Source organism: Anolis carolinensis, chromosome 5 (genome assembly GCF_035594765.1).
Source record: "Anolis carolinensis isolate JA03-04 chromosome 5, rAnoCar3.1.pri, whole genome shotgun sequence".
NCBI lineage: Eukaryota > Metazoa > Chordata > Lepidosauria > Squamata > Dactyloidae > Anolis > Anolis carolinensis.
In genome coordinates this window covers 164,958,379-164,970,553 of record NC_085845.1, presented here as the reverse complement: position 1 = coordinate 164,970,553, position 12,175 = coordinate 164,958,379, and the positions used below count along the sequence as shown (strand labels likewise).

The 12,175-nt window shown below is 45.1% G+C and overlaps 1 long non-coding RNA gene across 1 annotated transcript in view; it reads right to left on the bottom strand.

The window, feature by feature from the left end:
• The window catches only part of LOC134299587 (uncharacterized), a 41,636-nt gene extending 31,424 nt beyond the window's left edge, over positions 1-10,212 (bottom strand). The window contains exon 1 of the long non-coding RNA XR_010006799.1: positions 10,061-10,212. This is a non-coding gene — a long non-coding RNA (uncharacterized LOC134299587). The remainder of the gene's footprint in view (positions 1-10,060) is intronic.
• Positions 10,213-12,175: the final 1,963 nt, after the last annotated feature.

Below are 12,175 nucleotides of genomic sequence, written 5' to 3'. Positions count from 1 at the left end.
GGAGGCCAGAGTGTGAGTGGTCATACTCAACTACTGACTCAAAATATCCTGTGACCCCCCTGGTCTTGCCCCACTAACCATGAAGGATGAGTTCCAGTCCACATGGAAACAGGCTGTAGCAACAAAAATCTCATCACTGGGCTTCTCTCCAGGGTTGCTACTCAGTATGGAGCCTGATCAAGTCAAATCACTCATCATATCTCAGACACAGATCTCTTAGATTGCAGGTGAACTATACATCCCAGTCCCTACAACTCCTATAAATCATGGTGAATTCTCCCCAAAACCTTCCCTCCATTATGTTCAATTGCTGATCAATTCCTCTGTTTGCTGTGTGCCATAGGAAAGGGTAGGAAAGGGTTGAGGGAGAGGCAGTGGGCGGGGTCATGCAAATGGTCAGGGAAAGGAACACTGGAATTTGTTTGCTATAACCTGCAATGTACTGGGAGGGAGTGACTTGGTGGCTCCTCAGCACTGGGAACTATAGCCTGTTTGTGGAGGCTGAAGACTCTCTGTGTGAACAGACACCCATGCCACATACACACATACAGATTTTCACTTGTATTATGTTTATAGATATGGAGTGTGGGTGGGGAATCTTTCCATGCTAGTTTTGCTAATAAAAAATATCTATATTTTTGGAGTCTGCTTTAATTATGTTCTGTCAGCCACTCTAAAAATAGAAGCTGATTTCTCTTACATCTGACTGCATAATATTCCTGCATGCTAGACACAGGATTGTTAATAAACATTTCCTTATATGAGTCCTGCTGCTTTATCTTTGTTTTGAAATTGGGTAACAAAATATAATTTTCCCTTGGGTGTAGGAAAGGGATGGGGAATAATGCAATTGGAGTATATGGCAAAATCATTCCTGGGAGATGGATCTTGTTCACACTTCGTACATCTGAAAGTTGTTGCTCTCAGTTGTTATTTACACACAAGGAGAGGCAAGGTGATTCCATTCTAATAAATGAACTTGTTTACAACTAAACAGTCAGACAAGCCTAATTTTCTTGCTAAGACATTCTGAGCCGCAGGCTGAAAACACAAGGGAGATTTAAGATACTTTTCCTTTGAGAGTAACCCTAGGCACATGCCATTCAGTAATGAAGTACATTCCTGCTTTCATGCAGAATCTTCATGACATACATAAAAGTTAATATCAAGAGACTTTTATGCCGAGGGGCATTTGGTGTTCATTTTGAATTTACCCTCGGTTTGGCTACTCAAACTAAAAAGAAAAATCCCAGCCCATTGTGTCTAATTTTAACTATTTAACTCCAGGGCAAATCCGAGCCAAATGATTCAATCTATCCTTAGAACATATTGAAGACCTTATCCTACACTGCCCCTCCCCATTTTTCTAAACACTTAGAATCCATTGGGAGTACAATTTATGGCAGAGCCCTTCCCAAGATGCAGAGTAGCGGGATCTGAGGGGAAAGTAAGGTTTCTCCCAAGTGATGTCATATTTAAGATCAACTGCTTGGATCAACTCAAGCTATTTTCTCTAATGTTTTTTTTTTTCTTTTAAAATTGAGTGGGTGGTGACGACACTGGCTCTTGGGATAAATCTAAAAATTGATAATTTTGGTAAAACTGGCAAGAAAAGACAATGTGCAAAGAGGAATTAGAAATGGAAGGATGTCCTTTATAATGCTATGGGACATAACTCCACAATAAAATGACACTTCTTTACCTCATCCTGCACTTTGAGATAGAGTCCTGAGTATCACTACTGTCTAAAATGTTCTGTCAAGCCCAATGAGAGAACTGGTATGCATATCTATATGTAATCCAAAGTGATCAGAGGCAATAGGTATTACAGGCAGTCCCCAAGTTACAAACAAGATAGGTTCTGTTGTTAATTCTGTTGTTAAAAACATAGATTGGTGAGAACTCTTCAATAGAGACACCTTTTCCTCATGATAACTCTTTTAGGAGTGAATTTCCCTTCCGAAGTGTAGATTTCTCTCACTTCCTGTTGTCTCTGCCCCATTCTTAACTATGAGTCAGATGTTTGTAACTTGGGGACTGCCTGTATTTATTTGTTTGTTCAGAATTATCACTCACTTTTTCCTTGGTACACTGCCTTATATAACATTAGCTGTGACCGGCCACATGTTGCTGTGGCTTATGGGAATCCTTTGTTAGCCTGGTGGAATAGCAGTGAATAGCCTTGCAGCCTCAAAGCCTGGCCATTTTCTTCTTATGGGAATGCTTGTTTGGTGAGCTGGAATACAATGGAATAGGCTTGCTGCTTGGAAGGCTGGGTACTTGCGTTCTAGGGGAATTGTTTTTTGGGCTGTTAGAGTGCAATGAATCGCCTCACTACTTCAAAGCCTGGCTGCTTGGTACCTAGGGGAATCTTTGGTTGATCAGTTTCAATAGTACAGAGTAGTATCGCTGCTTCAAAGCCTGGCTGCCTTCTACTAAGGTTAATCCTTTGTTGGTCTGGTTGAATTTCACTGAACAGCCTTGCAGCTTCATTGCCTGGCTGTGTTATACCTAGTGGAATCCTTGTTTGGCAAGCTAGAGTAGCACTCTCAATCAAAGAGCCACATTGAAGACTGGCTACTTCCTTTGTAGGGGAATTCTTGTTAGGCCAGCTTGAATTTCACTGAATAGTCTTGCAGCTTAAAAGCCTGGCTGCTTTCTACATAGGGCATCCTTGCTAGGTCAGGTTGAATGGGATGGAGTAGCCTCATGGCTTCAAAGTGTGGGAGTTTTCTACCTAGGGGAAATCTTGCTTGACCAGGTTGAATAGCAGTGAATATCCTTGCTGCTTGCAAGCCTGGCCACGTTCTACCTTGTGGAATCCTTGGTTGGCCAGGTTGAATAGCAATGAATAGTCTGGGTGTAGAAAGTATGAATGATGCAATTAGTCCCCTTGATTAGTATATAATGGCATTGCAGTTTCAAAGCCTGGCTGCTTCCTCCCTGGGGGAATTGTTCCGTCCCCCAGGACGATGGTTTACCTTACCTATTGGTCGTTTGTTTGTTTTCCCTCCTTTGCATCTTGTTTCAGCCTCTGGCTGCAAAGCCCAGGAAAAGTGGCTTGGAATCTGCAAAAGCTGGCTGCAGTTTTCTTTGCAGTGATTGGTCAAAGAGTGCAACATCTTAGGACCGCCCTTTTTACCAGGGTCTAGTCTCCATTTTGGAGCTTCATTCTGGCTATAGTTTTCCAACGTGCTGGAGCTGTGCAAGGCTAACTGGGACAAATCATCCTCAAAACCAGGCCAATCTAAGCCTATCCAAATTAGATAAGTATTGAATTATATTGATCTGGAATAGGAAATCTAGTTAGAGGAGCAGAGTTATTCCATCGCTTCTAGAACTAATCTTTGCTGTAAAGATAGGGAAGGAAAGAGTTTCTCCTTCTAATATAGGCAGCGTGATTAGGGTATAGTGGTTTTATAATCACCTTTGCTTTCTGGAACCAGGGATAATTCTGTACCTAAAACCTATAGAAATTTGTTTCATTTTCTGCAACTTTAAGATCTGTGCCAGGTTTACAACCTTGTATGAATAAACATCCTTTTTTGAAGTTATCCAGACTCAGTCGTTCAATATCTATAGGACAGCTTATAGGGATTTGCAGTTCGCCCGGATAAAGGACAGCACGTTTCAGTTTTATAGTTTTTTATTGTCCGGCGGACGGCACAGTTTTGAGGTCGATCAGCGGTTTTTCCGCTTCAGCTAACTTGCACGGCTTTATAGTTTTTTATAGTTTAGGAAGTTTTAGTATAGGCTGCGGCTTTTCCGCCTGAGCTCAGTCTGCATACCTAAAGACTCTACCAGCGTCTGAGGCAGTGGAGCCCGCTCTCAGACCTGAAGGAGTCAAATAGTGGGGCTCTATTTCCTTGCTATTTGGCTCGCGTGTGCGCACGTAGCCCAGTGGCTTTCTGGGTTTGCACAGGCTGTGCAGTTCCCAGCAACGTCCAGGGCTCCCTCGGCGGTAGACCTCGAGCCGCGGAGCACCAGCGACAGTTCTTTGGCTGGCTCTGAGGCGTGGAGCCCACCAGAACCAGGCTAGAACCTGGACAGGCCTGGCAACGCTGCTGCGAGTTCGGCCGGAGCACTCAACCGGCTTTGACAGCCTCTTCATCAGGAGTTCGGCCGGAGCACTCGGCCGGCTTTGACCTGCCTCATGGTCCGGCGGTTGTGACCTGCCTCATCGTCCTGCGGTGGTGACCTGCCTCATCGTCCTGCGGTGGTGACCTGCTTCATCGTCCTGCGGTGGTGACCTGCTTCATCGACCTGCGGTGGTGACCTCCCTTCACAGCGGGGAGGAGGCGTCTCTTCTCTCCTCCTTTCCAAAGCCAGCCTCGGTGCTCCTTCGGCGGCAGGCCTCGAGCCGCAGAGCACGAGGTGCTTGAAAATTTGGCGAAGTCGCCATTTTGGCAGTTTACGTCACTCGGGCAAGGGAGGTAACAAGTGACAAGTTGCTGTCAGTTGGCATTTTGCAACTTGCCCACCAAAATCTGGCGCCAAAGGTCACAATCTTTGTAAAGTATAGTTACTTAGTGATATATATTGCTATGGTTAAGTGCTGTGAATTGTATTATATATTGAATTTGCTTTTATTGTAAATTTACTTGCAGGTATATTGCATTTGCCTTTGTTGTAAATTTACTTGCTATTAAGAATACATAATGTCTATGCAATTTCAAGATGATACAGATGGCGTACCTCCTTCTGAGGCTGAAAGTAGGAATGAAAGGCCCCAAAGGATAAAGCACCCTTCAGCCAAAATGCTAGCCCATCTAATAGACGAAAAGGAGCTCCTCCATGTGAGGTTAGGTTCGGCATGGGAGCGCATCACAACATTAATGGACAGAATAGAGAGCTTGGGTATCACAAGGGTGCCAGCCATATTACAGACAGACCTCGAAGAAGCCTTCGGTCTTTGGAGGGGTTTAGTGTCTAAGATAGTCCAGGTCCTCGAGCGCATTAACGCCAAGGATTCAGAGTTAGAAATAGGGAGTGTTTTAGCTGACACTAATGAGAAAGAAAATAGGGTGAGGGCAATCCTAGCTTCCTTATGCAGCCATGAGACCAATCTTTTGAAATCACCTGCTGTGGCACTTAGTCTTAAGTCCAACCGCTCTAGCCAGGTATCTAAACTAAGGGAGCGTGCATCGTCTAAACACAGCCACTCTAGCAAGTCTTCTGCTGCTGGGAGTGCCATCTCTTCCCTAGCTGCCTTGCACATTAAGGAGGCTGCACGTCTGGAGCTAAAGAGCAAGGTAGCGGGGGCGGAGGCTGATGCTAAGGCAGCTGATCTCACCCTTCCCTTTAAAGAAGAAGAGCAACGACTGCAAATAGAACAGGCCCGTAGACAAAGCGAAATGCAAATAGAACAGGCCCGTAGACAAAGCGAAATGCAAATGGAACAGGCCCAAAGACAAAGCGAAATGCAAATAGAACAGGCCCGTAGACAAAGCGAAATGCAAATAGAACAGGCTCGTATAGAGATGCTTAGAATAAAGATGGATGCCGCAGCCAAAAGGGTAAGGGCTGAGACTTTGGCCAAGGCCCTAATTGAGCCACTCACGGAAGAAAATGTAAGCCAGTTACCAATACAGGACCCTTCTGCCAAAGTGTTTGCGCACCTTGGCAGCATGTACAGCCAGTTTTCGGATGAGGAACAGGGAGACTTCTCTCCTTACCCAGAGCAGGGCCCCAAAGTCACTTTTGAGTTTCCTGCAGAGCAGAGCGTCATAGCGGGGAGCTCACCCTTGCTCGAGCTACCTGTGCCTCCTGCTAAAACCCTAGGTCAGTCAATCAGGGCCTCAAGGCCGAGCGCTAGTTGGCCCCTACAGACAGCTGCACAGGGAACCATCGATTCGTCAGTGGTCGATGTCATCCCTCCAAGAGGCCAAAGGTTGACGCAAGGTACACGGTGGGAGTCCACTCCACAACAGCAAACTCCTCAATTGTTCCCTTCGACGCCGGAGTCCCAGCTTGTCTCCATCATCAGAAGTCCCAGAAGAGATCTTAAGGACAAGGGTGTCGAAAAGTTTTCGGACAAGCCTGAGGAATTTCTTCTCTGGAAGGCCACCTTCCAGAGAGCAATCAGAGACTTAAAGTTATTGCCTGAGGAAGAACTGACTCTTCTGGCTGCATGGTTGGGCCCAGCCTCATCCTCACAAGTTAAGAAGATCTACGCAGCCCACGTAGCCGATCCCGACAAAGCCCTGGAAAAGGCCTGGGCCAGGTTGCAGCAGAGGTATGGGGCCAGTACAGAGATTGAAGCATCTCTTATGGACAAGCTCCAAAGGTTCCCAGCTTTAAAACTCAAAGACTTCAAACTCTTGTGGGACCTCAGCGATCTCCTTGCGGAATTAGAGTCGGCCAAGGAGAATCCAGAACTGCCCGGTTTGAAGTGCCTCGATCAGCACCTGTCCCAGAGGCAGATCTTGACCAAGCTGCCCTTCACTTTGCAAGAACGCTGGGGACAGGAGGTCTTCAACTACAAGGAGGCCCACTCCCAGGCATACCCTCCATTTTCTCATTTGGTCCAGTTCATCACCAGGGCAGCCAGAGAAAGGAATGATCCGCAGACGGGCCTCCCCACCTTATACCAAGGGACCCATCCAGGGAAGGCATCTGAAGTGGACAAGAAACCACCTAGAGAGGCCAATAGACCTGTCAGCGTAAAGGCAGTCGAAACTCAACACAAGACTGATGAACCCAGGTCGGAGGTAAAAGAGTTGCTCTGCCCCATTCACCAAAAGCCTCACAGTTTGGCCAACTGCCGGGAATTTGGCAAGAAGCCTTATAAAGAAAGACAACAGATTGTACAGAAGCTGGGCATATGTTTTAGGTGCTGTGGAGCAACTCCTCACTTTGCATCCAACTGCAAAGAGGACGTCAAATGCGCAAGGTGTAACAGCCTTAAGCATTGCACCGCAATGCACAACTCCAATATCATCTCCCACCCCAAAGAGAACTCTTCACCAAAAGAAAAGTCAGCAGTCGAAGACACCGACAAGCCAGCCGTACCAGAGATGCAGGTGGAGGTTTCAGCAGTCGCCTGCACAGAGCTGTGTTCTGACTCGCACCAGTACAGAGTTTGTCATCCTATCTGCCTAGCGGATGTATATCCAGCCAAGAGCCCTTGGCTTAGAAAGAGACTCTATGTGGCCCTGGATTCACAGAGCGACGCCTCCCTGGCTACTCCAGAGTTCTTCCGCATGTTTGACCTTAAAACCAAGATGGTCGATTACACCATGACTACATGTGCAGGAAAAAAGAAGTTGCAGGGTCGCATAGCATCTGGCTTTGTTGTCTCCTCTTGCGACCAGAAGAGGCAGTTCAAGTTGCCAGACCTGATTGAGTGTTCCTCCATCCCTCGGAACAAAAAACAAATTGTAACTAGAGAAGTTGTGGAGGCTCATCCACATTTGCGACGATTAAAGAATGCCATACCTGCTTTCCGTCCAGATGTGGACATTGCCCTTCTGCTTGGTGCGGACTGTCCGAACTTGTTCTATGTGAACGACCAAGTTAAGGGACCTCCAGGGGCGCCCATTGCTCAGCTGCTACCACTAGGCTGGACAGTTACAGGCCCAGTGTGCATAAACAAGATGCACTCACCATCGTCGTTGGACTCCAATCAAGCACAGGTGCTTAAAGGTGGACGTCCTACACTTGTGCGCAGTTGCCTAAGTCACATCTCAGTCTACTGCCAAGCAATAACTCCAGAGTATTCCTCCATCTTCAAAGTCTCTGAGAGAGACGAAGCCACAGCGCTCTCGAAAGATGAGCAAAGGTTTTCGGACATTATGAATGCTCAAGTCTCACGAAGTGCAGAGGTGAAAGTTTGCAAGATGACTACAGAAATCAAGATGGGCCAAAGATCTTGCCTGGAACCACACCGTTTTGAACGTTTTTCGGAGTGGCACAGTCTTCTTAGAGCAGTAGCTAGGCTTATACATCGTTTAGCTTGCAAAGATAGTGAGCCTTTACAGGTCCAGGATATGATAAAGGCTAAGAGCGTCATATTCAAGTCAGTACAGAGATCTGTTTTCAAGCAGGAAATAGCTAGGCTAGAGCAAGGGCTTAACACCCCCAGCCGGAGTTTCTTGCGTGAATTAAACCCATTTCTAGACAAGGAGGGCATTTTAAGAGTGGGAGGGAGGTTAGCTAAGGCTAAACTCAAAGTGTGTACAAAGAACCCCATCATTGTACCCCCCAATAGCCATATTGCTTTGTTGTTGGTTCGTCACTACCATGAGAAAATCCATCATCAGGGTAGAACTCTAACTGAGGCAGCCCTTAGAAATGAAGGTCTGTGGGTGGTAAATGCTAAAAGTTTGGTCAGCAGTGTTATTTTTAAGTGTGTCAAATGTCGGCGACTCAGAGTCAGCTGATGGCTGAGTTACCTCAGGACAGGACTTTGACAGACCCCCCCTTTTCCCATGTGGGAATCGATGTGTTTGGTCCTTGGGAGGTTGTCACTAGGAAAACCAGGGGTGGTGTTGTAAATAACAAAAGATGTGCGGTTTTGTTTACTTGTTTGTCAGTACGAGCTGTCCATATAAAGGTTGCAGAGGGAATGAACACTTCATCATCCATAAATGCCTTGGAAAAGTTTGTAGCCCTCAGAGGGCCAATTAAGTCAATTCGATCGGACTGTGGCACCAATTTTGCATGTGCAGACCTTAGCCAACCACTTCTGGAAGAGGTGGAAGGCCGAATACTTAAGCCAGCTTCCAACCAGAAGACTCTGGCAAACCCCAGAGGACAATTTCAAGGTGGGAAACCTTGTGTTGCTAAAGGACAAAGACTTGCCCCGCTATGCCTGGCCTATGGGCATTATACTAAAGACCTTTCCTTGCCCTGACGGTAAGGTTAGAAAAGTTCAGGTAAAGACTCATAGTAAGGACAAAATGTCTGTCCTGGACAGACCAACCAGCAATTTCGTGTTGCCTGTCCAAAGTGTGTAAGTTTTATACTGTTTTATTGTTGTGTATACAAAGGTGTTTGTATGTTTTTGATTGGTAAATTCCCACATCCTGGGAATTTAGCGGGGAGTGTTCCGTCCCCCAGGACGATGGTTTACCTTACCTATTGGTCGTTTGTTTGTTTTCCCTCCTTTGCATCTTGTTTCAGCCTCTGGCTGCAAAGCCCAGGAAAAGTGGCTTGGAATCTGCAAAAGCTGGCTGCAGTTTTCTTTGCAGTGATTGGTCAAAGAGTGCAACATCTTAGGACCGCCCTTTTTACCAGGGTCTAGTCTCCATTTTGGAGCTTCATTCTGGCTATAGTTTTCCAACGTGCTGGAGCTGTGCAAGGCTAACTGGGACAAATCATCCTCAAAACCAGGCCAATCTAAGCCTATCCAAATTAGATAAGTATTGAATTATATTGATCTGGAATAGGAAATCTAGTTAGAGGAGCAGAGTTATTCCATCGCTTCTAGAACTAATCTTTGCTGTAAAGATAGGGAAGGAAAGAGTTTCTCCTTCTAATATAGGCAGCGTGATTAGGGTATAGTGGTTTTATAATCACCTTTGCTTTCTGGAACCAGGGATAATTCTGTACCTAAAACCTATAGAAATTTGTTTCATTTTCTGCAACTTTAAGATCTGTGCCAGGTTTACAACCTTGTATGAATAAACATCCTTTTTTGAAGTTATCCAGACTCAGTCGTTCAATATCTATAGGACAGCTTATAGGGATTTGCAGTTCGCCCGGATAAAGGACAGCACGTTTCAGTTTTATAGTTTTTTATTGTCCGGCGGACGGCACAGGAATCCTTTGTTGGGAAGTGTTAGCTGGCACTTGTTGGGTGAGGGGGCTTACAAACAAAAGACCCACCCCGTAAAGAAATTGTAGTACTGCTTAACAGCAGCAGTGTAACTCAGCAGCGGATAGCAAATGACCAAATGAATAAAAACACACAGACTATGTTAATTTGTTTTTCACTTCCTCTGGAGGCTTTTTCTTGTTACAAAAATAACATTCCTGAAGTATTTACAAAATATTGTTTCTTCAAACATAAAGGAAGTTCATTACATAGGCATAAATCCAATGCCTTATCTTTGCTTACTCAATCCAAGGCTTTTCTTCTTTCTTCTATCTTCTTTCTTCTATTGTGGACTTCTCAAACTATAAACAATCCAAACAGCACCAGCTACGCCGAACACAGCAACTCATTCCTCCATTCTATACTCTCCCTCCACATCTGAGTTACTCCACAGGCACACCTGCTTATAACAGCCTACTGGTGTAACTGATTTTAGAGATTATATTGTTCTGTATTATTAAACCACAGTAATTATTATATATTATATTTATAATCTTATATTATCTGCTTAGAACTGGATTATATGAGGCCCCTTCTACACAGCTGTATAAAATCCATGCTGAACTTGATTATATGGCAGTGTGGATTCAAGATAACCCAATTCAAAGCAGATACTGTGGATTATCTGCCTTGGCATTCTGGGTTATATAGCTGTGTTCTGGGTTATATAGCTGTGTGGAAGGGCCTTGAGTCTACACTGCCATATAATCCAGTTCAAATCAGATAATCTGTATTTTACAAGCAGTGTGGAAGAGGCCCAAGTGAACTCTGTGTGTCCCATGGGCACCATTGTGGCTGAAGGGGTTGCTATGACACGAAGGAAGTGGGGCCTAAAGGCGGCAGGGCCTACCCTTCTGACTGGCAGCCAGGGGGAGAACGGCTCTTCCTCATCCTCCCCCCCCCCCTTTCTAATTGGATGTCTATGTGTTCCTGTGTGAGCAAGGAGGGAGGGAAGGCCCTCCAAGAAGAACAGCCCTGGCAACTGGCTCTCTCTCTACCTGCTCTTCTCCATGTGTCGGGCTCCCCCATCAGCTGTAAACACAGTCACCCCCTCAGGGCCCTTGCACAGAGTGAAGGGAAAAGAAGGGAGTGTACCATTCTGGCTGAAAAAGGGAGGGGAAGAGAAAAATAGGTATAGCACAATCCATTTTTGGAGGGGGGGGTTGAATGAAGGACATACCTCGAGTGTGTTGGTATATTGTAGCCAAATTTGGTGTGATTTGGCCCAGTGGTTTTGTTGTTAACTCAGTCCCAATTATGTGCATTACATTTATATAGAGTGAGATAGATCGCTCTTTACTTTTGTTTGCTTTCCTTTTCTTTCCCTCTTTCTTTCTTTCTTTCTTTTTTTCTTTCTCTGTTGTATTCAGAATGGCACACTATTTATTTATTTATTTATTTATTTACTATATTTCTACCCTATTCCTCTCACCCTGAAGGGGACTCAGAGCAGCTTACAGTTTGGCCACTTCAGTGCCACATTGCAAATACACAGGGTATAAATATGATGCAATACAAATCAAAGCACTTTTAACATAAAAAAAACAAGACAAAAATCACACAAAGCATAATAACATCCAGAAATAAGATATAAATAAATATTAAGCATTAAAAACATTTAAAGCCATTTACAATGATTGTGGAGACTCATCAATTAAAAGGAAATTTCGATAAGCTCAGTCATCAGCGATAAACATGAGCCAGCGAGAAAATTTAGAAGTCTCCACAAAATAAATAAATAAATAAATAAAATTTGAAATCAAAACACAAAGAAAAATTCACACTAAAGCCCAGGAGGAACAAAGTTGAAAGTTGAGTGTTGGCAGAGAAGTTAGTGGCCCCAAGCCATGCCTCGTTTCAGTACTAAACTGATGGTCAAAGGGGGCTGGTTGATAAAATTCCCCAGTATTGTCATCCTATAAGGTATCAGTGACTTGAAATAACTTCAGACAAAGGCTACCTAGTAGCAAGATCACAGCATAGTAGTGGGATATGGTGGCGATAGTAGAGCGGCTCTGCTGCCCTAACTTCTCCAGGTCGATGCTGGGCAGTGGGAGGGAAGGCCGAGTGGAGCACAGCTCAGGGAAACCACCAATCGGGTCTCAGTACTCGTTGTTCTTGCCAGTGGTTGGGTCTACGTAAGACCATAGGCACCCCAATGGAATCATGTTTTCAGTAGAGCGCTAGTCATCCAGGCAGCTGATGGAAAAGGCCATTCCAGAACAGTTAAAGATGGTAGGAGAGTCTGTCATCAGCTGTTGGAGAGTGCCTAGTTAGTAAAGTGGCTCCCTCCCACTCAGCGGCCAATAAATTGGCAGTTAAAGATGGTGGGAGGGTCTCTCAGCAGCTATTGGAGAG